The sequence below is a fragment of the Centrocercus urophasianus genome, unplaced genomic scaffold, assembly GCF_019232065.1.
Source record: "Centrocercus urophasianus isolate 14NV4802_14NV808 unplaced genomic scaffold, USGS_Curo_1.0 seq_10, whole genome shotgun sequence".
Lineage (NCBI taxonomy): Eukaryota > Metazoa > Chordata > Aves > Galliformes > Phasianidae > Centrocercus > Centrocercus urophasianus.
This window is the reverse complement of record NW_024884142.1, coordinates 76,889,800-76,915,221: the sequence shown is the minus strand read 5'-3', so window position 1 is coordinate 76,915,221 and position 25,422 is coordinate 76,889,800. Positions and strand designations below refer to the sequence as shown.

General features: G+C 41.0%; 1 long non-coding RNA gene across 1 annotated transcript; it reads right to left on the bottom strand.

Moving 5' to 3' along the window:
- Positions 1-1,007: 1,007 nt before the first annotated feature.
- LOC122171785 lies at positions 1,008-24,405 on the bottom strand. Its single transcript, XR_006172106.1, has 5 exons — positions 24,026-24,405; positions 22,357-22,466; positions 20,910-21,030; positions 1,528-1,663; positions 1,008-1,132 (listed from the first exon to the last, which is right to left on the bottom strand). It is a non-coding gene; the product is annotated as an uncharacterized LOC122171785 (long non-coding RNA).
- Between the last annotated feature and the right edge of the window lie 1,017 nt (positions 24,406-25,422).

Here is a 25,422-nt window from a genome sequence, read left to right as displayed (position 1 = left end):
GGCTTTCTCCAAAGATGCATATTTGTCTCTAGATTGGCTGATTTTGGAGATGTGCCAGGTAACACATAGAAGTCACCCCATTCTTTTCTTCTTAGCAATTACCTCTCCGCAGTTGGAAACAATTTTATTTTTTTTTTTCCCCCAAGGCTTTGTCATATTGCCAAAATATATTTGAATGCAATATCTCTTGTGCAGCCAATAATCCCTACTCCATGCAGTGTCTCGGACCCAGTGATGACAGAAATCTCTGCACAGGGCACTTCCCCACTTGTGCACAGCTTCCTGGCTTCACTGTGGCTCTGGAAAGATGCGGAGCTCACTGCACACAGAGTCCACATCAGCAAAAACCATCAAGAAAGGTTTGCAGGTTGCCAATAAACAACAAGAGATTTCTATGTACCTTCCTTGCCTAAGCAATGCCAGTGTCAAAAAACCGAAACAAAGAGGGCAAAGTTTGCTTTTCTGCTCTGTATCAGGGCAAGGAAAAGCAGGCTTATTCTTGCTGCTTTTCCTCTAGGTCTACCTGTTCTTGTTAACCTTGAATGGGGCAGATCATAGTGCAGAAGGCAGTGCTGTACTTCAGCTTTCTTGAATCACCTGGTGAAGTTTAACCTCATTATCAACAGCTCTCACTGTCACACTCAGAAAAAGGCCCTTGAAATCCACAGGCTATAAGTTAATCAGTGCTGCAACTCCCACAGAGTGCTTAGTACTGAAACAAGGATGACTGTGTTTCTTTGGAAGTTTGTCACATTTTATTCCGCAGATTTAAAAATTATGCCATCATGCATACCAAATTCATCTACTTCAGCTATTTTGCATGTAGGTCTTGATTTCACTAGTTGTTCAGTATTCTGCATTCATTTTGTGTTCAAAGATGAAAACCCCAGAGTCAGGTCCTGCTGAAAGCTCTGACTCACATTCCTTTTTGCTCCAGGGCCTTTCTTTCTAACCTTTCTATTCTCTCTAAGAAAGAAAAAAAAATCTTTTCCCCCCACATTTACCGATGCCAGTGAGAGTAATGGCTTTTGTTCATGGTCTTTATATAGCAACATCTCCATTCTCGTCCAGGTTTTTGAACAAAGAGCACGCTTCATCTCATCACCAGTCGCCAAAGTCAGTGGAAATGATTCTGTGGATTCCAATGGGTATTGAAATAAGATCTTAGAAAAACCAACATGTGTAGTTTTACTAAAATCTGTACTTTATATTAGGAGATCTTTTTCAGGAAAGATTTTAATATTCACATTGATTATGTAAGTTACAGAACAAGCCGTAGGCCCACAGCTGCCAAAGTGAAAATAAATGGAAACACTCACTGAAACCTTGGCTGCATTTCACACAAGACCTGCTTCCCTCAGTCTTCTACAACTAGGATGGGAAAGTGTTTGTCAGGCTAGACGACTTAATGGCCACCACCCGAAATCTTTAAGCACATTCAGCTCACTGGGTAGCCGCCAGTCGGGAGGCCAACGAGAAGCCAGTATTACCAGTGAGCTCCAGTCCTTGCTCACCTCTGACACATACCCAAGCCTTCTCCAGGTGACAGCTCACAGCTGTTCTTGTTCACTTGTTAATCCATTCTGAGGACAAGTGCAGCATTTCAGCTACAGTACCAGAAGTACATGGCTCACATGATGAAGTTTTGATCAGACGAAGGCCCCTGGAAAAGGGGAGGAAAAAGAAAAACTCCACTACCTAGTTGCTATTTGCAATACAGAAAATACCTCAGCAGAGGATCAAAATTTCAAGATGGATCACTTCTTGTTTTTTTTTTTTATTTTAAGCGATTTCCTCATCGGATCACAAAAGTTTTTGTTCCCTGTGAGCTTACCACAACTTCAGATGCATTACGTGCTAGGACTGCTCACGTAGCAGTGAGCACTGAGCAAGGTGACTACATGGTGAAGCACAGCTACTACTATACTGAGCAGAGCAGAGCTCTCTCAAGCAGGGGATTACTTGGTCTAGCCTCAGGCTCATTCTTATCACTTGTTTTAATCGTGGGATCATAATTCATCTGAGCTTAAGTTGCTCCAGTTTCCAGAACCAAAGTCCAAGCAGAAGAAAAAACCTCAATAACCTCATTTTCCTTCCTTCATTCCTTTTCCTCCTTCCTCGCAAGGGAAACACTATCATATTCTTGGGTACAGGATCATGCAACTCCCATTGTTTCTAAAGCAGGAGTCTCACCACTCCCAGTCTCATACTAATCCCATTGTCTCTTCCTAGACACTATCTGCAAGCTCAACCTAAGGATTTGGGGCATTACAAAATGGCCTTGCTTCATTAACATGAGCACTCACTGTCAGATCTTCAGTGCAGGTGTCCTGTATCTCATAGCAAGCCTGCTTCCCTTCATGTAAAGTGAAACTGAGCCCCCTGTTCTCCAGGAGGATCTAGTTCTCCATATGACACAATTCTGAAGGTAGATGCGTGCACAGATTGATTTGGCCCATCAGCATCAAGTCCTCTTTTTACCCGAGCTTCTGGGACACAGGTTGCAGCTCAGCAAAGCAGACAGATGTGTTTAACTTGATACAGGACTGTCCCAAGCAGTTGCACTTGTGACATTGCCTATTCACCAACTTAGATGCTTCGCTGCATCAGTTGGTGTGACCTGGCTTTGGTTCTGGAATTCTGAATTGCTGCTTCAAAGGAACACAACGAGCCTCCTTTTGCAGAGATATTGAACTCCACAGAAGGCTTAGCTAATGTCAGGGGAAATCATGAGTCCTCTGGAAATCTCTGGAAACGTAGGCACATCATGTACAAAGGAAGATTGTACAAACAATGCAGCCAAATAAGTAAATCTTGGAATAAAACAGTCATTTACTGAGGAAACAGCATACAGAGAGGAAGAATCAACTGGGAAACACTGTTTTGTAAAATTATTTGCCCAATTTCCATGTGAGCTATCAGTGAATCTTGGAAATGACCATAGGGATTTCCAGTCACTGAAGCACTATTGCCAGCTATTTCCATGCCCACAAAGATGACGAAGACCCACTGAACACCTCTCCCTTCTTCCACGTTGGTTTAAGGCAACTTTTCCACTACTTTCAAAGTGGTGACATTTTCAAATGACAATTCTGTCTGGCGTGGCACTGTCCCTCTCCTCCCCTCCACTTCCAAAGCACTGCAGGACCTGTCATTTGCCATTGCCACATGCACAGTGCTCAAAGGGGATGCAGAGCAGCTTCAGAAATCAAAAAAAACCAAAACACTGTGCATAGGAGTCCACAACTTTGCAATGCAAAGCCAACTTCACCATCTGCACTGCCACTGTAGCACATAGATCTTGGTGCAGGAAAGTCACCAAGACTTAAAGCAAGATCAGAGAAAGCTGCATTCCAGCCTGCTCTCCCAAGATGGGCTGCAGAAAGACTGTAAGTTAGGTCACTTGATTTCCACATTAACTCCACTGTATAGAAGTGGGCTGGGCATGAGGACTAATGCAGCAATAAGCCCAGTCTTCAGTCCAAATCTTGAGGCTTGACACAAGCATGAAAATGGAATAGTAAATATCTTTTTTAAGAGGTTCCACTTCTATCAAATATATAGATATACTTATCTCCAAGATTGCAGCTGCCAGCCAGAATTCTATCCATCTCAAAAGATGAACAGTTAATGTGATAATGAGAACATATCCTCTGAAATTAATTCCCTGGTACTCAGTTTGTCCAGCTTCAATTCATGGATTCTGCACAAACTGTTTCAGGGAACATCTCAGCTTAAGATGAGTTGTTAATAAACAAGATGATGTTATGAACACAAATTAGAAAAGGTCAATAAACAAACTCTATTTTAATAACATCTTTTCATTTTTTTCCCCAAGAGAAAGAGAGAAGCTAGTAAATATGTTCGTATGAAAACTCTATCTCCACTTATTCTGCTGCTGTTAATCAGCATGCTTAATTGCTTTGGGGCAAGCCTATTTGTATCAGCTGAGGATGAGCCTCTGCTAGATTTGATTCACCACTGGATATCAAAGACAACTATGCTAAAAGAGCAATAATAATACCGATACCAAACAAGAATAAGTTGCAAGAGAATGTGACCTCCAAGAAAAGCAGAGTGCACCTGAGGCAGGCAGCCTTACTGTTTCAGAAATAGTTCCTAATTAAATCTTCCACCTGTAAGTGGATGAATGGACTTCTTTTGATTGCACAATGAGCAGGAGAGCCTAACAGTCTGATAAAACATCTTACCCCCTGCACAGCCATTTGCAGCCTATCTACAGAGTGCCTTTTGAGGTACTGCCATGTTAAAAATGTTCTTGCCTGAAGGTATTACCTCACTGTGGCAGATGTCACCAACTTGGCACTATCTGAAAGGTCTATTAAAAGCAATGCAATTAATTACTCGGGTTGTCATCGCAGCACTGCTTTTGAGATATTTAAAATGGTTTATTATTGATAGCCTAATCCTGGAAAGTGCTGAGCATCTTCACTTCTACCCATGGACACCCAGAGAGATGAGGGCTGCAGCAGAGGCTCCCCAGATGCTGGACACCCTCAGGTCTGCTCTGGCTGCTCTGTGTGCCTCCACTGCTGGGAGACCTGACCCAGCAGCAGGCTGCCAATGGTGCTCAGAGTCTTGAGTCCTGTCTGCTTTAGTGATCTGAGGAAATTGTATTGATGGCAGCCTGTGGAGGCACCAGAAAAAGTGGGTGAGGAAAGACAAATATTTGTCTTCTTGCTTCCCAATACCCACATCTGTGATTAAATACATATACATTCATAAGCAATATATCAACTTAATTTCCCCCAAATTGAGTCTGTTTTGCCCATGATGGCAACTGATCTCCATCTTGACATCTTGACTCACAAGCTTTCTCATTCCTGTTTTTCCTACCTTATCCCCTATCCTGCTGAGGCATTGAGTAGTAAGAAAGTAGTTGGGTTGACTTTTTGCTACTAACTGGGGTCACCTGACCACACTTAGGTACCAAACATGATATGGACAAATGGTGAACCAGGAGCTACAGCACCTAGGGAAGCTCCTGGTGCCCACTGAGCACTGAAAGCAGCTGGAGCTGGAAGAATGCTTCTGCTGGCCCATCTGGCTGCATCTTATTTCTTTATGAGGAAGAAATATCTCTTGGGTTCTGCTATGTTTCTGCCAACACATTGGACTTCCATCTTGGGACGCAAAACACAATATAGCAAAGCATCCTTGAAAAATTGCTCAGCTTTCCTATGTGGCAGTAATGACTACAACTATTGCCAATAAAATGAAGAGGAACAAATTCTGGGAGAGGAAAAAATATCTATAGGTGTACAGAGGATAAGTGAAGTAAGAGTAATTTGCTGCATGGGTCTCTAAAGTACAAATCTTTGGTTAATTTCAGCTGTTGATATTGCTGTTGTTTGTTTCAGTTTAGACATATCACCAAGAGACAAAAAGGAAGCATCAGGTATAGATTATAGAAAGGAATTTACACACAGCTTCCTCTTAAATTGATTCAAATTATCTCAGATATCAACCAGGTCATGCAAACTAAGATATCCCTAACCACTGCAAGCAGTCAGAATAAATATGGATTTGAAATGAAAAAATGGTTAGTCTCCAGGCACCTCTTTCCCAGCATCCTTGATGGTATGAAAGAGAGTAATTGGCACATTAACAACAGTCATGTACAGTATTAAACTCTAACTTCTCAAGTGCTACCAAGGGCTGAGAAATATTACAGGGAAACAATAAGTCTGGTTAAAGCAGAAGGAAGACATAACTCATGCAGGTTTAGGACCTACTGAATTGGTCTAGGGCACAAAACCCTGGATGCAATGATATTTCAGATTTTTTTTTAACTGAGAATTCAATCTAGCATCTTTTCTTTTCTTTGCAGGAAACAATTGATGCCACAGATAATCCTGAAAGACCAGAGAGAGAGATGTGAAAAGAACCAATAACGAAAGAACTAGAAAATTCTAGAAGTGAAAGGAGGGAGCTACCAAAGCATCAGTGCACCATGCAGTTTGGCAGCTAGGTAAACTGATGCATTTTGGGCTGCAAGCACATACAGACCAGTGCTGTGCCAAGACACACAGGCCTGACCTGAATGAGGTACTTGTGTTACCAAAGCTCCTGTGGCCACATGGGCTTGATACCCCATTCAGTCTTAAAGGAGCAGGACACATAAGCTCAGCAGCAGGCAGTGATAGAGCAGCACACCAGCAGGGCTGCACGCTGGCAGAACCCAGGCTGACTAACATTCAGCTACAATGCAGGTTTCAAACCCATGAATGTTTTTCCAGCTGTTGAAAGAAGGACTGCAGAAAAAGAAATCATCCCAGAATCACTTATCTACACAGGCTGCCATGGCTGCCTGCACTAACTTCAACAGCTACAGTGTTCCTTGTAGCTGCTAGAGGACGTCCCAGGCATTGCCTGCTTGCAGCAGTAGTGTCCCCAATGAGACTCTCATTTGAAATTGGAAAAATTTGTCCTTGGTCCCAAAGTAGACAGTGTGGATGAGCAGGCCAGCCTTACATCTGTGAAATTACGTGGTAAGTTTACCATTGGAGTGCCATTCTATTCCACAATGATTTCTATTTTTCTTTTCTTTCTTGGGAGTTGAAAGAAAAGGATTAACGGGAATTCAGTTGACCTTCTGTTGTTAAAGGCCAAATCTTACTTGTTACATTCACACAAGGTGGCACAGCACTAAGCAGACATCTAACCTAGACAGGCAGGCTTTTATGTTATGTAAAGCATAAGCAGATTTCAAAGAAAAGCTACTATTAACCTCTGCCTAATTTTTTCTAAAAAAGATTTTTAAAGAATTTGAGAGCAGGACAAAGTGAAGGCTGTATTTCAGAATAAGGCCTGTTAAACAAAGGCCAGTGAGATAATACAGGACTTAAGCATACTGTAGTGCTTCCTTATATCTTTTCTATCAAGCTTGAACCCTTCCGCACGGAGTGCTCCCTCCTGTACTACATGCTGCACACCCTGAAACAACAAACTCTCAATCCCTGGGGTGCCCAGGTATTTATGTAACAGCAACGATCATAACTGTTCTGAGATAGCATATGGTGTTATTCCAGGAAAGATTAGATCATGGTATAGACCTCGAGTTTACTTCTTAGTTGGGGAAACATTTCTTGAATATAAAGAAGCAATTGAATTGATCTCTTCTTCCTTAATCACGTACTATAAGCTTCTTAAGGACATTCAAGCGATCTGCGCGACAAAATACTGCTCGAATACTTTTTCTTGCAGGCATTGCTACAGTCATGCTGTCACAAATCCTGCTAGTAACAATACAGTGACATTTTAGCACCATCAGGAGCAGACCAGAGCAAACTAGGACAGACAGTTAAGTTCCTGAATGACACAGATACAGAACCCAATTTCCCCTTAATTCCTGCCCAATGCAAGGAGTCAGGTAAACACTCCAACTCTTCCCACTGCTTCATCATCTACCACTTTGAAGAGGACTGAGTATCTATCTCAGACACTGACAAACAGAAGACCTATCACATAACGCAGCACCTCCCTCCTTTAACAAGGATAGCATCATTATTTCTAGGTTACTGTATTCTAAGCATATAAAGTGGGGCTGACACCATTGTATTATCCAGTCCTCAACAGCTGGATGCTCTACTGCTAAATTTTTCAGTGCGTTTGGATAAATGCTGTCTTTTTTGAATTCTTTCCATTTCTTTCCTCAAATATGTCTATCAACAACGCATGATCAAAACACAGAACTTCCACAGCATGGGGAATTCCAATCACAATGAAGTCCCACACCCTGCACTAGGATTTTTAACATTTCTGGACAGTCTTTGGTTCCAAATCAGCTACAGGTAGGCACATTAAAGCAGCTATCCTTTAAAAGGTTAGACCTGCAGGGTGATACCTAGGGGTGAATATTTGTTTCTCTATACTCTCCTAACTTTCAAACATTTTCAGTTCTTTCTCTTTAGTAATTTTGCTTGTTCACTCAAGAGCTGATGATTATTTTCCTCATTTTCTGACAGTAAGTGGGACTTAAGGATAAGCAAGGTACCACTGCACAGGAGAAGCTTACTGAATACCATACAGCATACACGGTGCTCCGAATTGGATAGTGTGGATTAGTTTTTACTCCATATTTCCAGTTACCCTGGACTCCCTTAAAATGACAGAGAAACAGCAAATATTCACATAAAAAACCTATAATGAAAAAACAAAATTTGAATTTAAATACAGAAATTCCCCTTAGTCAGCTATGCTTTTTGTCTTTGCAATCCCAGTTTACTTGATCAATCTGTCTTCTGATGACCTACAGAAAAAATAACTTTGACACCCATCTGCACAGCAGGCTGGGCTGAGAACAGAGGTTCCCTTCAAAATGCATTCTTCTCATTTCATGGTGAAACTGTGACAATATACCATACAATGTACATTTAAGGACTTTTAAAACTTCATGAGTCTGTTATATTCCATTCGCTGTTTGCTCACATACAAGACACTTACCATCATTTATCAGCAGTTCCAGTCAACAGGAGAGAACCAAGACAAGTGCAGACTTACCAGCGTGACACCTACCTACAGGAAGGGTCAGAAGGAAGACTGAGAGCACTACTGGCCTGTCAGCCTGACCTTAGCATTGAGGTCCTTGGAGGTGTTCAAGGCCAGATTGGATGGGGCCCTGGGCAGCCTGGTTTAGCATTAAACGTGGAGGTTGGTGGCCCTGCATGTGGCAGGGGGGTTGGAGATTCATGATCCTTGAGGTCCCTTCCAACCCTGGCCATTCTGCGATTCTGTGATAACCAGGTGACTCATCTACTGGATGACAGAAAGGCTGTTGATGTTGTCTATCTAAACTTTGCCAAAGCCTTTGACACTGCCTCCCACAGTATTCTTCTAGAGATGGTGGCAGCCCATAGCCTAGATCAGTACACTCTTTGCTAAGTAAAGAAGTGGCGGGAGTGCTGGGCCCAGAACAGTGGTGAATGGAGTTAAATTTAGCTGTTGAACACTTGTGAGTGGTGTTTCCCAGGAGTTGATATTGGGGCCTGTCCTCTTCAACATCTTCACTGAAGATCTGGACGAGGGCATTGAGTGCACTCTCAGTAAATTTGCAGATGACACCAAGTTGAGAGGAAGAGTCAATCTGCTTGTGGGTAGGAAGTCTCTACAGAAGGATCTGGACAGGTTGGATCACTGGGCTGAGGCAAATGGGATGAAGCTCAACACAACCAAGTGTCGGGTCCTGCACTTCAGTTACAACAACCCCAGGCAATGGAACAGGCTTGGTGCAGAGTGGCTGGAAAGCAGAATGGAGGAAAAGGATCTAAGGGGGTATTAGTCAACAGCCAGCAGTGTGCCCAGATAGCCAAGAAGGCCAGTGGCATCCTGCCTTGTATCAGAAACAGTGCTGTCAGCAGGAGCAGGGATGCGTCCCTCTGTATTCAGCACTGGTGAGGCCATACCTCAAGTACTGTGTTCGGTTTTGGTCCCACACTACAAGAAATACACTGAGGCCCTGGAACCTGTCCAGAGAAGGGCAACAAATCTGTGATGGGTCTGCAACACAAGTCTTATGGGGAGAGGCTGAAGGAACTGGGATTGTTCATTCTGGAGAAGAGAAGGCTCACTCTCTACAGCTGGCTGAGAGGAGGTCGTAGCAAGATGGGAGTCAGCTTCTTCTCCCCAGTAACTAGGATAATGGCCTTAAGTTACAGCAGAGGAGATTTAGATTGGATAGTAGGAATAATTTCTTTCCAGAAAGAGCGGTGAGGTGTTGGAACAGGCTGCCCAGAGGTGATGGAGACACTGTCCATGGGGGTTTTCAAGGAAATGGTATATTTGGCACTGAGGGACATGGTTAGTGGGCAGGGTGGTGATGTGTTGACAGCTAAGCAGATCATCTTAGAGGTTTTTTCCAATCTTAATGATTTAACGAATTATGAAATTCAGGCTTAAATGTACCTTTGGTACACACCTGTCTGTCTACACAGTTACTTTTTTTTATCACTAATTTCCTATCTTATGATCATGTCACTGATTGGTCAATTGGTCAATTTAGTGGCTTGTAACATAGTTTTGCTAAATCAATCTTTACAGGTATACACAGTGAAACTGGTTTCTAAAAGGAATTTTGTGGGGATATTTAGCTTGAAAATATAGAAGTCCTAGAGAGGCACATATTCTCTGCACAGTACCTAGTGGGCAGTTCTGCATCAGAGCATCCTGGGCACAATCCTCAGAAGGATGCAGACACTCAAGCCTTCCCTGACCCCATGAGCATGATGGCAATGCACAAAGAGAAGGGTCAGCTGAACACAGAAAGCTGCAGTAACGCAGTGGTGGAGTTATGACAATGCTACAATGTGACAAGCTACAAACATTACCAAAGTAAAAGCTTTCAATAATTCATTTTCCTTGCTCCCCTCCTGGTACTTGCCCTACAAGTCTGCTATCTACCCAAAACAGGACTTCATTTGGCATGTGCTTAACCTCAAATATGAAAAGAATTTGCCAGAATGAAATATGTGGGGTTTTTGGAAGATGCAGCTCACCTCCAAATAGATTGCATTTTCCACTCTTGAATAGCTCTAAGCAAGCATACAGGACAAACTGCCTTTGTCCTTTTGTACACAGGGCATCAGGAGCACCCTGCTTTGTGAATTATTCTACTACGCAGGTCCCGAACTCAACATTTCTTTTACAAGCATATAGGTAAGCAAAGAAAGGAAATAAATAAAAGAAAAAGCAGGCCATCTAGCAACATCTCAGTTTGACAAACATCACCGCAAAAGTTAGGAGCTTGTACAGACAGCCACGTCCATAGTACCCCTGTGCACAGTACGTGCAATGGGTAGTATTTTTTACCTTTCTGCAAGATGGGCAGTACATATCCCACAGCTACCAGAGAGAAGTTGAAAATACACCCCTAGGTGCAGCAAAATGTAAGACAGATCCTCACCAGTAAACTAGGACATGAGTAAATCCCCCATTCTTCTGAACAGTTCTTCACAATGACAACTCCCTCCTTCCCACACGCACACTCGCACACACAGGGAAGCGGGAGGTGGGGAAAAGCTGAGCTTTACGATGTTGTCTGGAAGCTCATCATACCCAGGCTACTTCCAAGCAGAGAAAGGAAGCAAGTTCCAAAGCCTCTGCTGAGCTCAGCTGTGAACCGGCACTATACCCTGAGACGTCTGCATGCGCTGTTGAGACTGGAGCTCACTGAACCAGAGAAGAGAGAAGAGAGTATTTCCATATCCCTCATCAGAAAATAAGAACGAGATGGGAGGGAATCCCCAGACCTGCTGAGATGGCTTGCAGCACTGGAACTGACAGGAGGCAGTGACAACCAAACCCAAGTAAAGTCCTGTGGCTCCTGACCACTGCCAAGATGCTGAGGGTGAGCAGAGATACAGAGGAGATGCACAGAGTGGAGGTAACCCTGGCACTGCTGACATCGCCGTGATGTATGGGTCTGAACAGTGCCCAGCTGAAGCTGCTTTGCAGCACTGTTTTTCTTCTTTAAATGCATGAACTTACCAAGCATGGTTATCTGACCTCAGTTATCATACTGTGAAATAAATTATTAAAAAAAATTAGTTTTTTGGTAGAGGATTAAGAGACTTCAGCAACTAGCAGGAGAACATGGTGCAGGATAAAACGTACAGCTTGTCACTTCATTTCCCCTTCTACTGTTACAGGATTCTGCACAGAAATAGAAACTACCTGGTTTCAGCTATCAGCTTGGACCTGAATTCGTCGCAGCATACATCAAATTTACAGAATCAGCTGCATGTCTAGAAATGGATCCATAAACACAGACCTTGCATTCAGTAACACTGCAACAGCTCTTGTGGCAGCCCCCCTCTATTGGCCTTATCTAGCCTTTGGGTGTCATCATAGCAGGGAGAAGGAGTGAAGGGGAAAAACATGTACTCATGTTTGTGATACAGAACAACTTCAAGCAGTGGAAGGTTCCTACTGCCCTCTGGTGTAACTTGCTTATAAAACTTCTGAGATGGAAGAATCAAACAAGGCAGGTTAACACACACTATATATTAGCAGCTTAAATTTAAACAGTGGTAAATGGAACATGGCTGCTAAAAATAATAAGCTTTGATTTCTTTTTTCTTCTAATTCTCTAAGCTCATACGCATTTTCTGTACATACACAGAAAATTGACCATAGGCCGATTCCTCCTTGCTACATTTTTGCTTATAAGGTTATGTGTTTTGGATTTTCTTAATACCCACAACTTACAGACTATTGAAAAGACAAACACGGCCTTATCTGTACCATTTGCCCACTCCCTTCTGCTTTAAGGACTTCGCAGGTGTTAATTAAGAGTGTACCAAGTTACCAACCAGTAAGTCTCTAGCAAAGTGCACCATGAAGATGGCTGGAAACTTCTTTGCACTACATAGTCAGCACAGTGCCAAAACCATACCAAATTTCCACAGCAGCAAGGCTGTCCAGTCAAAACTTCATATTAAGTAGTTTGCGTACAAAAGGAAAAAAATCTTGGCCTGAAGAACTTACAGTGAAATTCTCTGCCTTAAAAATATGATAGCAGTACTACTTACGTTGCAGATAAGAAAGGATGCTGGTCACTATGCAATAATTGTGTTTATTTGCAAGTTCACCCCTTTATAGGGAACTCCCTTTAGCTCTTTTTCTGATAGCTCATGTTTCTTTGAAGCTTTGTTATTTACGAAGACTTGCATAGAATAACTCAAACAGTGTTTTCTTCCATCTTTTTTCTTCTGTTCCTTCCCTTGACTACTTACACAAGCAGGAACTATATTACTGAAGAAGACTAAGGTATCGTGTTTTTTTCTCTTTACTGTTCAGGCAAACAAAATCAATTCTTGCAGAAGTTATATATAGGGGGAATAAACAAGATACTGCTTCTTGGTTTGATTTCTTTTTTCCCCCCTGAAAATAAAATGGACATCACAGCAATGGAGCACTAGCAAAACACAGACATTGTAGTTCAGAAACACACGTCTGAAAGAATGTATGTATAAGGCACACATACAGAGGCAACATGTAAAGAGCAGCTAAGATTTCTAGTGCCAATATATATTTGGATATATAAGTACTTACCATTAGAAGCAAAAGGAATCAAGCTCTCAAATGAAAGGTTTGAAAGCCTTCTAAGTAACTTGGAATGCCAGAATTTTACTCTCGTAGCTTGTTTCCTAAACTTTTTTCAATACTTGTACAAGCACCTATATTTAAGTGGGAGCAGAACTTCATGGCCAAGGCTGCTACACATGGACACTGCATAGGCAAGGCGTGACCCACAGAAAACTCCACACCTACACATATCTACATCTTCATACAACGCTAACAGGATACCTTGCATTTCTATCATCCCAAGCTGTGGATCAAGTTTCCTGTATGAGCAGCTACACCTTCAAAGAATGGACAACTATACAACTTTCAACAGGCTTGAAGCTTATACTTCTTAAAGGCAGCATTCAACTTTCAACCACAATCAGGCATTTGAGTTATTGAGAAAATCCCAAGCACAGAGCACATTACTGAGTCTGCAGGCAACTGCATCAATGCTAGCAAGATCAGTAATACACAGAATATACTGGGAATGGCTGTGGTCACTTGCCTATGAGACACAAGAGTGATAGCCTTTGGAGAGAGTCAGACTCCTGTTTTGATATTAGCTCTTAAATGGCAGTGCACATGATGGAAGTGCTTACTGTGCCTTTGTCTGAATATCTATATATGTAGCTGATCCTAAAACCAATGGACAAATTCGGGGATGAACTAAGATGCCAAAGCCTTCTGCTTCTAACTGCAACTATATAATTTTACTGAGGTCAAAGAACACTGGAGAAAACAGCCAACAGTTTGTTTATTTTAAAGACAGATGTGTGGAATGTTGACAAAGCACCGCTTTGCTTGACTCAAGTGGACCAACAAGCTTTTCAAGTAAAGCTTCAGGCAGCTCAAGTTACTGACTGGAGAAAGCATGCACAGACAGAATAAAGATGAGAAACAGGTAAAAGATTAGGATTAATGTACTTTGCAGCCATGTTTAAGAATCTCTATTTATGATACTGATTTGGTTAAGTGCTTGAACACTTCAGTATGCAAATAATCCTCATGATCAGAAGGGACTGCTTTCATGCTTAAAATTCAGTACACACTTAAGTGTTCCACTGAGTCAGTATTTAAAGGATTAAGGTCTGCTAATCCATTTAAATACTCCCCTCTACCTTAACTACCTGAAGAATGTGATCTGATTGATCTAGAAGACTGATCTAGACTACTATTTAATACCAATTCGCACCACTGAAAAACTACTGAAAGCCAATGCGACACCAACCTGAACCTGAACATAGGAGCTATTGCTATTAAAAGCAGTAGGGAAATTACAGGATGGTAGTATCACTTAAAGTGACATCATGTCTGGTTTCACTTTCATCTCCAGTTAGCTCAAACATTTGTACTAGTCTCCTCTAATATCTATTTCACCATGTAGAAAAGAACATTTGTATAGCAAAACATTTCAAATTTTAAATTATATGCTATTCCTCTTGGCACACAGTTATATCACAGAAGTTGATTACCCAAGCAAAAGGCTTGACCCCTTCCTTTGCACCGCTGAAACTGATAGCTATTACTGTCCGCAGGCTCTGCAAAAGTGAAAGTCCATACATGGAAAAGGTTACAGTGCTTCTTCATCAACAATTATAAAGTGCCCACATAGTGATGGGTGAAAGACTGATGAAAGATTCTGCTCTCTTCAGCATGAGGAGTATCCTTCTGGGACAGCACTGCACCTTAAAAGTAGTCAGGCTTATCTTAAGGCTACCTTCCTCTTCTTTACGGAAGTCTCACAGGAAAGCATCTAGCTGCCTGCATGAGTAAGAATTCAACTTCTCAAGCTTGTGTTGAGACTAAGCCCACGTGGCTGTAGTCTTCTTCCTCCTCATTTACCTTACAGAGATTCCAACAACTAATACAGCCCCTTCAGAATGTGATAAGCTTATCTCAGATGCTTTCAAACCGTTTTACTGACAGACGAAGAAGCAGAGACTGCTCCTGTCACTGGAGGGTCACAGAATACCACGTGCTCAGTCTACAAGTGCAGCTCCTACTTCCACTAGCTCAGGCCTACTACACATCAGCTCTACTGGATGCCACAGCTAGTAGCTGTCTTGCTAGAAAGTTCTCTTTCTTCGTAAACATCTCAAGACAAACCCAGATGTATCTTCAGGTTGTTGAGATTTCCAAGCAACCTTTTTCTCTTAAGTATAGGATTAGGCTTCGGGGCAACTTTCCTAGAATTCATCTTGTACAGCTATTAGATGCAGAACAGGATGATTACAGTACGAGAAACAATCAAATCCCTGCTAACAGTAAGTTGCACCAGTCACAATATGCATTTTCCTTCTTAAAGCATTTGTCAGTCTTGCAGGCCTCCCCAGCCACGTCCACTTTAGTAACTAAAGACAGGCATAAAATGGAGCCAGGCATTTCCATACAGCTGCTCTGCTACTCAATTTTTGGCACACACCTTGACACAGTCTTCCATGTAAGTCAAAATGCCATTTATCAGACATCAAGTGCATCTTTTGCTTAACACAAGAGAGACCTTGCTATGTGCAAGAAGTTACACGACAGGATTCCCACAGGGTGGACTCTTCCTCTGGGAAAGAGGGCTCAGCTGGCACAGGCTGTACAAGACATCACAGCTCAAGTCAACCAGACTATTTCTCTTCAGCAGAAGTTCCAGCTGTTCTCAGAAATCCCAAGGATAAAGTATAAGCCAAAAGAAAGAAATTCAGGCCTCATCCTTTAGGTTTTTTTGTTTGTTTGCTTGTTTTTCTCAAACAAACAACTGTAGTCCTTTTATTTGCTTTTTTTTTTTTTTTTTTTTTTTTTTGCCATTATTAATTAAAAAAAAAAAGTTGTTTGGCATGCTTCAATGAATACACCACCTTTTTTTGTTGTTGGGATTCAATATAAAAGTTCACCGATACTAATTATCAGACAAGCTTTAAATGACATTCAAGTTCAGTAAAAAGTTGATTCCATGCTCTATGGATAAGCCTTAAGCCAAATAGATGGCTTTGCCCTTCTGATTTTTTGCATACTATTATGGTTATGACCCATGGGGTATTTTGGCCAGAAAACTGACTCATTAGTCTGACCTGCCTCAAAATACGACCATCACAGCGCTGAAAGCTTCACACTGGGAACACTTAGCATTGCAGATGAACATTTTTCAGTGCCTGGGGTACTTTGTGCATCATTCACTTCTATTTAGCTACTTGAAGGCTTCCCATATCCATTCAACTGTACACTTGCTACAAGTAGGGCTAGAGCTCAGAATGTATCATTACTTTTCATGGAAACAATACCAGTTCATAAAAGCAAGACTGCTGTGCCTTCGGTTTCTGAAATGAGGCATGTACATTCCATGTCCCTAAAAAGTAATTCCAGGGATCAACAGAAGCTCCTTGCTTTTTAAGGAATAACCTTTACATTTATTAGTGAAATACTACTTTGAAAGAACTGACAACTACCAAAAAAATACTGGTTTTGGATACAGCTATGTCCTGTAACTACATGAAAGGTTTATACTTTGAAATCAGTGAACATTTAGTATGCCTGTCAGATGAACAGATTCCTGCTCTGAAATACCTGCTAAGTAAATGAGTTATAGCAGCACGTGACACAGGACCATCACCTAATGCAAGACATCACTTGCTTAAAAATAAGTACACATACTTGTCAATCATGGTTAAATTTATCATAGATTAAAAAGAGACATAGAGGATAAACAGGAATGTGATTGTGTGCCCAAGAAGCAATATGGATGATGCACAACTGCAAGTAAGGTTCTTAAGTCTTGCATCACCCAGTATCAGAAACGGGATGTAAAGTGTCACAATGGAAGCACAAAGCATCTTAAGGATGTGATAAGCTTATCTCAGATGCTTTCAAACCATTTTACTGACAGGTGAGGAAGCAGAGACAGCTCATGCCATTACTCATCAATGGAAGATGAAACATCTTAAACAAGAGCTACAGTCATTGAAAGAGGAAGTCAAGGAAGTTCAGAACACTACTAGTTCAGGGTATGTAGAACTGAACTATTCAAGTCTTTAGACCTGTTGCTCAAGCCTCTTCTCACTGCAGCATCCCAACACTTTCTTAGGAAAAAAACCTGAGAGGTGCCTGGTACACAGGTGATCTGGCACTGAGAACAGCTTTTTCTGTTTCTGGAAGTTTTTCATTTTTATTTAAATACAAGTTACTGTTTCTGCTGGACACTGAACTATTGGGAAACACCATCTGATAAAACACTGACATCTTCTGTTAGCGCTTAAGGTCTCTTTTGATGGAGAGCATAGAAAAAAGTCCTGATATAAAATTTATATAAAATATAAATTACCTGATATAAATTATATCAGGTAGCAATATATCTTTGATACAGACCACAGAGCTCCACTGATTAATTCCTTTTAAGCAGCAACAGAAGTTTCTGTGTGCTCTTTTCCTAAATTATTGCAGCTCAAATTTAAATGAGCTAAGGCATATCCTTTTACCTCTTCATATTGAAGGTCACTTCATCCACTTCTTCTGCCAGAATACATGCCATCACATTTCAAAGACATTTGTTCTTGGCATTGTTCAAACTGTTGTATTGTTCTATAAACAATACCAATCATAATCACTTCTTGGTGAAGAGCTGTAAAACCGTAGCTTGGATACCAGTAAAACATTTGCTAAAGCATTACAGATCATGCAAACATCTCAGCAGGATAAGCTACCTTTACCTTACATTACTGCATTTAAACTGCATGACACATATGTTTTTAAGAAGCTTGGGTGTTTCGTAAGATTCAGGGGGTGAATGATTCTCAAACCAGCTGTCTCAATTTTCACCCCAAAGAAAGGAGTTCAAAAATCTACTTGCAAATTGCATCTGTACACACATATTGCATGTAAAGGGAGGCATCACCAGCAGTTACAGACCAATAAACACAGAGTAAACAGAAACAAATCTAATTTTTTAGGAAGGAGGGAGTAGGTACATAGAAACAAAAAATGTGACCATGAGTGGGTAAGGAGCTACGCAAGCAGCTTACTTCCCACCAGGCCTATAAAGCGCAGCACTCCCAAAACAGAAGTTGGTTGAAGTCCTATGGCCAACTTCTCTGGAAAGAAAGTCGGTCCTTCTGAAACAAGAGAAGAGGTAACTGTCAACTGCATCATATCACTTTCATTTTTCCCATGGGGAAACTAGTAAAAACAATGAAATTTCAAATGTTATTTCAAAGAAGAATTTTGAGCATTCTCCGGTAAAAGCCAGCAGTAGGCTGAGATGCCTGTTTCAGGAATAATACACATTTTTCAATGTTCCCCACTTTCAAGATCTTTTTTTTTTTTTTTTTCCCCACAGGCAGCATGAACAATTCCTGACACAGAAGAATGTAAAATAAACCAATAATATAGGCTACTGTCACAGAAGTTATACAGGGTTGGACAGTGGAAAGGAGGTGGTGGAGTCGCCGTCCCTGGAGGTGTTTGGGGAACTTAGATGTGCTAAAGAACATGGTCTAGTGGGGTGATGTTGGTGGTAGGTGCACGGTTTAACTGGACAATCTTGAAGATCTATTTCAACCTTCAAGATAATACCATTCTAAGTTGGTATTATAAGAAATGGGGACTTAAGAGTTCTAGAGAATTACGGTCACTTTGTCGTTTGTCGACAGGAATAGCAAAAAGCACTGTGTGAAGTTTAAGGAATCCAACTCACACCTGATGGACTACTGTGAATATGACAACACTTGCGAAGGAGGGATTGCAGCCTTTCCTGCTTCTAAGTGCTAGTCATGGGTCAGCAGACACACAGGAACAAAGCAGCAATTATTAGAAAATGATGGCCACTAGTGCCCATATTGCATACAATTCTTATTGATTACTACGTCTAAGAGGCCAAATTAATCCTGACCACAGGCCTCAGTCAGGAATTTGCATTTCCACTCCAATCCTCACACTTAGTACTTTCCTATTTCTGTATTCTACTGTGACACTGATCTACTCTAAGATCATGATTGTACTTAATTGATTGCTGCTTACAGGCCACTTTGAGATGGGAAGGAAGTAGGAGTACATTACATTTGCAGCGAGCAAACAATTCTTATGTATAAAGAATTATCAGTGATTCTAGCACCCAAGTTTTCTTCTGTTTAAAAACTACAAGAAAAATGACTGGGGAGGTAAGTGATCTACAAAAACCCTACACGCATAAATCATCATCACAAACAGTCTGAGTGTGTATGAAAATCTATGCCCAACCATCCCCCCCAAAAAACCCTGACTATAATTACCCATTTACTAGCTCTTGAATTAGGGCACTTTCATAAAAATACTGCACTTCACCTAATGAAGGCTATCTGTACTGATGTGAGTCACTAAGCAAGCACTGCAAAAAGTTTTGACAGCCACCCTACCTCCCTTCAAGTGGTACTGCCTGAGGCACAAATACTTTTATTTGTGGTACATGGCTGCCACCTCCTGGCCATTTTGACACATACACTATCAACTACTGAATTAGAGTATTTTTCACGGAGACAGCAATAAATCTACAAGCTGAAGGATGTTATCTTTAGAAGTTCTCTGTTACCAAATGAAAAAAGAATATGCAGTACCACACAAATACTTCATGCCTGACAGGTGTAAGTATGCGACAGGCGAGGTCTTCCACTGTTGCCAGAAGTGCCTGAAGTACACCCAACCCTGCTTCTGAAGTTTGACCACAAGCCTCAGAATTCATTTCCTCCCAGCCTGCTTCACTTCCTCAGGTTAACACATCAGAACCCCGAGGACAGAAGCCATCACTCGACCTCAACTACCAGATACAGCTACAAGAAATGAACACATTTTGTAATGGACACATGCTACACATCCCATGCAGATGTTTAGAGATGTTTATTTCAGTAGATTTAAACAATCCATTAGTTCTAAGCCTAGCCTCTGATGAAGAACTTTTTTGAGAGTTACCAAATCCTTCTAGCTTTACACAATACCTCACAGTCTGTGCTCTAGAAAATCACATGTAGGGAAGTCAAGTGAAGAGCCCAAGTCTGAGTAGTCAGAACACTTGACTTGTACAGGATTAGCTCACCAACTGTCCAAAGTTGTGTTCCCTGTGAAGTGGCCCAGAGATAAGCAGAGACAGAGTCCCTGGGGAGCCAATGGGACCTATATTTTTAGGGGCAGAAAAGAGATAGGAAGAAGTGGGCTAATACAAGCTTCTAGTAGTTCAACATGGCCTACTAAGAGCTAAAAACCCAGTGGTCTGGCCAATGGAGGGAGAATCACACTCCTCAGACTAGGAGACTGTCAGGATTGCGTACAGAACAAACCTTCACATAGTAAAGCATCATTCTTTTCTATGATGCCCATGACAGCTTTTTTTTCCTTCAGAATCCCCACATTCTTAAGGAAAAAGACTGAACAGACTTCTTGAAGTCCACCAAATTTATGGGAATTAAATCTGTACTTCTTGCCAAGGTAACCTAGGTTCAATGCAGCAAGCTGCAAGTTATTACAAAGCCAAGCACAGCGGATATATTCCAGTAGTAATCAAGACAGAATGTCTGCATATCAGACAAGGATAAATATGCAATAAAATACCAGTTCTGCAGTAATAGCTTTTCACCCTAGATGGCCCACTAGACCACTACCACTAGATGGCATCTGCCACTAGATGGCATCTGCATTCTAGATCAATTTTCGCAAACAACTACATCAACTGGTTTGGCTCCTTTACATAATTGCTTTTATATTCTTATATAGCATTAGTATAAACTAGATTGAAGGATGTCTTTTCACCCTAGATGGTAAAGGCAGGGCAAGACAAAATCTTCTAAGACTAGTATACCAGTTTTTTGTTGTTGTACCTTTAGGTAAGAATCCCGAGAAGGAAAGACAGAAGGTACTTTCTTTTCATCCTATCTTCAACAGGATGGAGCATCTGGTCTCACAGTCCATTCTCTTCGTAAGATCTGATTTTCAAGATATCTGGTTAAATTAAGGTAATCAAGATGTCCATAATTCTCTTAATGTATTCCCCTTCCCAGCATTTCACAGAAATTATGCATCCTCTCTCTGTGGGAGTTACACTAAGGAATAGTGAGCCGAAGGATATATATAGAAAATATACTGAGGGTAATTGAAACTTGCTGATTTAGAGATGCCCAGAAATTCAAGCTGGATAACTGCAGAAATGCTGCTAGGAAGTATCCAGGGGGAACAATGTGAAATTCTTATAAGTACTTCATTACAGTTTGCTGGGACTTCAAAGCAAAATGATGGAAAAAACATTACACTGGAAAATATTTACTTTCCAAGGTTAACATCTTTTGCATTTTAGCAAGGTTGTGTGCTCCTCTGCTTCACATCATGAGCTGCACCACTTCGTTCACAACATACCTTTTCTCCCTAGCTAACCATTCTAGAGTGTTCTCTTGCCCCTCTTAACGCAACATGAGCAGGTAGTACTATCAAAGTGAGAAAAAAAATCACCAACTTAATTATTCTGCTCTTTGCAAACATAATTTACTTTTCTTTTTTTAATAAGCTACCTATAAGACTAGAAAACAAATCCTGCCTATTTGCTTTCCTTCCTGTATTTGACAGTAACTCAGATGAAGTTAGAACACTGAAACTTACTATCCCGGCACATCTATCATATTTCAACAGGATTTTCAAGTGATGCTTGTTTCTAGAGCTCTCCATAGGAACACTGTCCTATTCCAGTCTTTAAGAAAACTAACCTCCACCTGAAGATACAGAATAGCTTTTGCTGATTTTTATATATGTATTTTTTTTTCCAGCAGCTGGAACTAGTTCACACCTGCTTTCTCATAAGGCTGCTCCCAAAATCAGAGTTTGCAGTAAGCTAAACATGAAGCTTTATCTGCAGCTAATTGTTAAAACAGCAGAAAAGCAGCAGGAAAGGGAATGTGCTAGGCCACAGACATTGCTTCAAGACAGAAACAGAGTCTTCCTTAGAAAAGATTACTCTAATTACATACTGGCAAGGGCTTCTGGAACACTTATTTTGAACTACAGTTTCATCCTTATACCCTGGGACATACCGACACAGGAATAAATTTGGTGGAGAACAGAATGAAACCCTGTCCTTGTTAACAATTAACATGTTAAAATAAGTAACATTAATAATAATAACACCTCAACAAGGCACGCTGAGGTACAGAACAAGTAACCAGACAGCTTTGTACATCTCCCAGTGACTTGAGGTGTCTTCAAAATGATGCTCAAGCACTGCCAGTTCCAGAAATCCATGGCAGATGAGAACCTAGCAGAGCCATTATAAACACTTACCCTCATTTACAGCTTGTTATTTACTGTCCCAACACTGACTGTCATGTGGTTTTACAGTGTTCAGTCCAGTATGTTTTGAGGTTCCTTCAGCAGCGATCATCAGATACAAGCTGTAAGAATGCTTAGGTATAAACTCAAAAGTTATACATGCAGCCACCCGGTTAAGATACTGTCATCAAAATCTTGGTCAGCTTTTGCAATAAAGCAAACAAATTCAGTTTATAAGATAAGTGTACAGACACACTGAGAGTAGGTTTGAAAATCGCTACTGCTAATTAACAGAAGCAAACCAATTACAGCAGAGGAAAAGGTATCCAGGACTATGCCTTGACATTTCAAGCTTGGCACTGATTCTTCGAGCTGTTTTTTTTCCCCTACCGATAAGGAGGACTGAGCACAGTATTCAGTTCTTCTAACAGTCCGGACTCTTCAGAGATGCAAAAAAGTAGAATTTCAGTGTGCTCCAAAACATGAACTTGAGCTCAATTCTGACTTGCCTAAGAGAACTACGCATCCCTGTAATGCATATTAGCCCGTGTTGACTCAGACATCCAACATGTTGTGCTGTAGTTACCTCTGCTCTCTCGCCCTTGACTTCTCACCAGTCTATGTGAAGCTCAATGCTCATACTTATCCCCATAAAAATGAGACATGCCAAATGCAAGTCAAGTTACAATTCATGCAATTTGAAAGCAACACAATACAGACAGTATCATTTTGCTTCTGTGCTTTGCTAAGCTGTAATGCTAACTGCCAAGTCTATATAAGATGTCTTTCTCTTCCACAAACATGGCAGCAAGGAACACTCTAGACACACCAGCCACCGATATAACACTAACAGTTTGTGAAGCAGAAGTGAAACACCAGTAATAAAGGCCAGGCTTTTACAACTACTAGCTATGTAAGCCTCTACAGAGGGTACCCTTTTTTTTTATTAACCTTTGAGCTTTACACCAAAGGCGAAGCACAGGATATCTGTGTTCAGAATATAAGTTTTCTAGAATTCCAGCTATCCAAAACTGAGTAGCAGAAATGTCATTTAAATATATTTCCATTATTACAGAAATAAAAATGTGTCTATCAGCCTTTAGATACCGACTGGCTCCAGTAATTTCAGCTCACAGCTTGCACAGTCGGATGGGGCCCTGGGCAGCCCAGTCTAGTATTAAATGTGGAGGTTGGTGGCCCTGTCTGTAGCTGGGGGGGGGGGGGGAGGTTTGAAGATTCATGATCCTTGAGGTCCCTTCCAACCTTGGCCATTCTGTGATCCTCTGATAGCAATATCCTCACAGACTTATATCATAAGGCAAGCCACAAACAGGATCTCTTCTTATAAAGAGCATCTTACTGCTCATCAGCTCCCATTTCTATTATTTGGCAGTAATGCAGCATACGACTCCACAGTCCCTAGCAATTCCCAGTGTCAACTACACAGACAAGCAGGATCTTTATCTTAAAACAACCTTTAAACAGGGGTGTAGCATACTAACAGTAACTTTCTTCCTCAAGTCTGAATACTTTCCAGACATAGTTTCCAGAAAAATAAGAAAAAAAGCCAATGCATTGATACCACAAATATACCTACTAAGAGAACATCCTCCTGTAACTTCCCAGATCACTGATGTTGCTCTACTAAGCAGCACGTTAGAACTGTACATATGATGCTTACGTGGAAAAAGACACCCAGCAATTAATCCATCAGCAATTTCCATGGAACTGTTTTTTTGAGTCCACATTGTTCGGGCAGTCTGAGTCTCCTGGACATTGATCAAGGTAATTAAAAGTTGCAGACAGCAGGGAAATTTCTTACTTCTCTCCCAGCCCCCAACTCAACAATCCCAACTACCTTTGCTCTATACCCTAGAGAATATTCATGCAAGAGAAGTTCCCACTGAAGGCACAAGATTGTTTCTCTAGCTTGCAGACAAAGCAATTGCAGACCCTATTTCTGAAAACACCAATCTTTAAAAAGCATCTCATTGTACTGAACTCTTGAATTTATGAGCAATACTCATTTCACCCTGAATAGACTTTAAAAATACTGTCAGCTGGAATGCTGCCCAAGGAATGGGCTATGCCACTCAAAAGCAGCCCTTGCTCTCACCCCCAGCTTTCTGGTCAGTTCCCTTCTGGCACAACTTGCTGACTGTTTCATACCTCAAAGGCTCCGTATGATCAGAAAACAAGATCTCACTGATACTTCATGACAGCTGACAGTAAAACATTTTCATGAGCTGTTTACTTGTACCAACAGTATCACAGCATCAGTGTTTTCCATTATAGACTCTTCCCTGTAACAAGAATTATACTGTTAGTTTACTCACTAGTATATATGCTGTTAGAGTGTCAGTATTATGTAGCATTAATAAGCCATTCATCACTTTTTTGGACTTTCAAAGGGATTACAGAAGTGACTAAGATCCATGTTTGTCCAGTATTGTCTCTCTCTTGAAACTCAAGCCCCCAAATCTTTGACAGTTCCGAAGACCAGAAACTGGCTCAGGTATTGCTTCAAAATATCACTGCTATACTTTGCAGCACAGTATTTTAAGTCAAACTTGCCAATCACATCTTATATCACATCTTAATTCCAGTAAGAACTGCATATGCTGTTCTTAGTTGCTGATTCGACATGATTCAATTAAACACCTGAAGTTATAAAGAGCTCCTGGCTTCTGGGCTGTCTCAATTATTTCAAAGAACATAGTTTCAGGCCCTCATTTCCAGAATAAAATTTTTACAGTTGTAAAAATGCTCAAGATCTACATGAGCAATGCACATGAAAGCAGAAATAGGATTGTAAGTTTTGTTCTGATGTTCCTGACTTGCTTCCAGTATGGAAACCTCAACCCTATCTCTAATGATCAACATATTAAATCCTGTAAGTTTTCTCCCCATACAGACTGAAAGATGTCAGCAGACATCCCAGGCATATGGTGTGGAAAAAGCATTCAAACTCTTGGCCAGTGATTGCTAGCATATAAAGCAAGCAATTCTTTCAGGATAATACCTCTAGATATGGCAACAGTTTAACAAGATAAGTATTTCTTATTTCTTTAGGATACT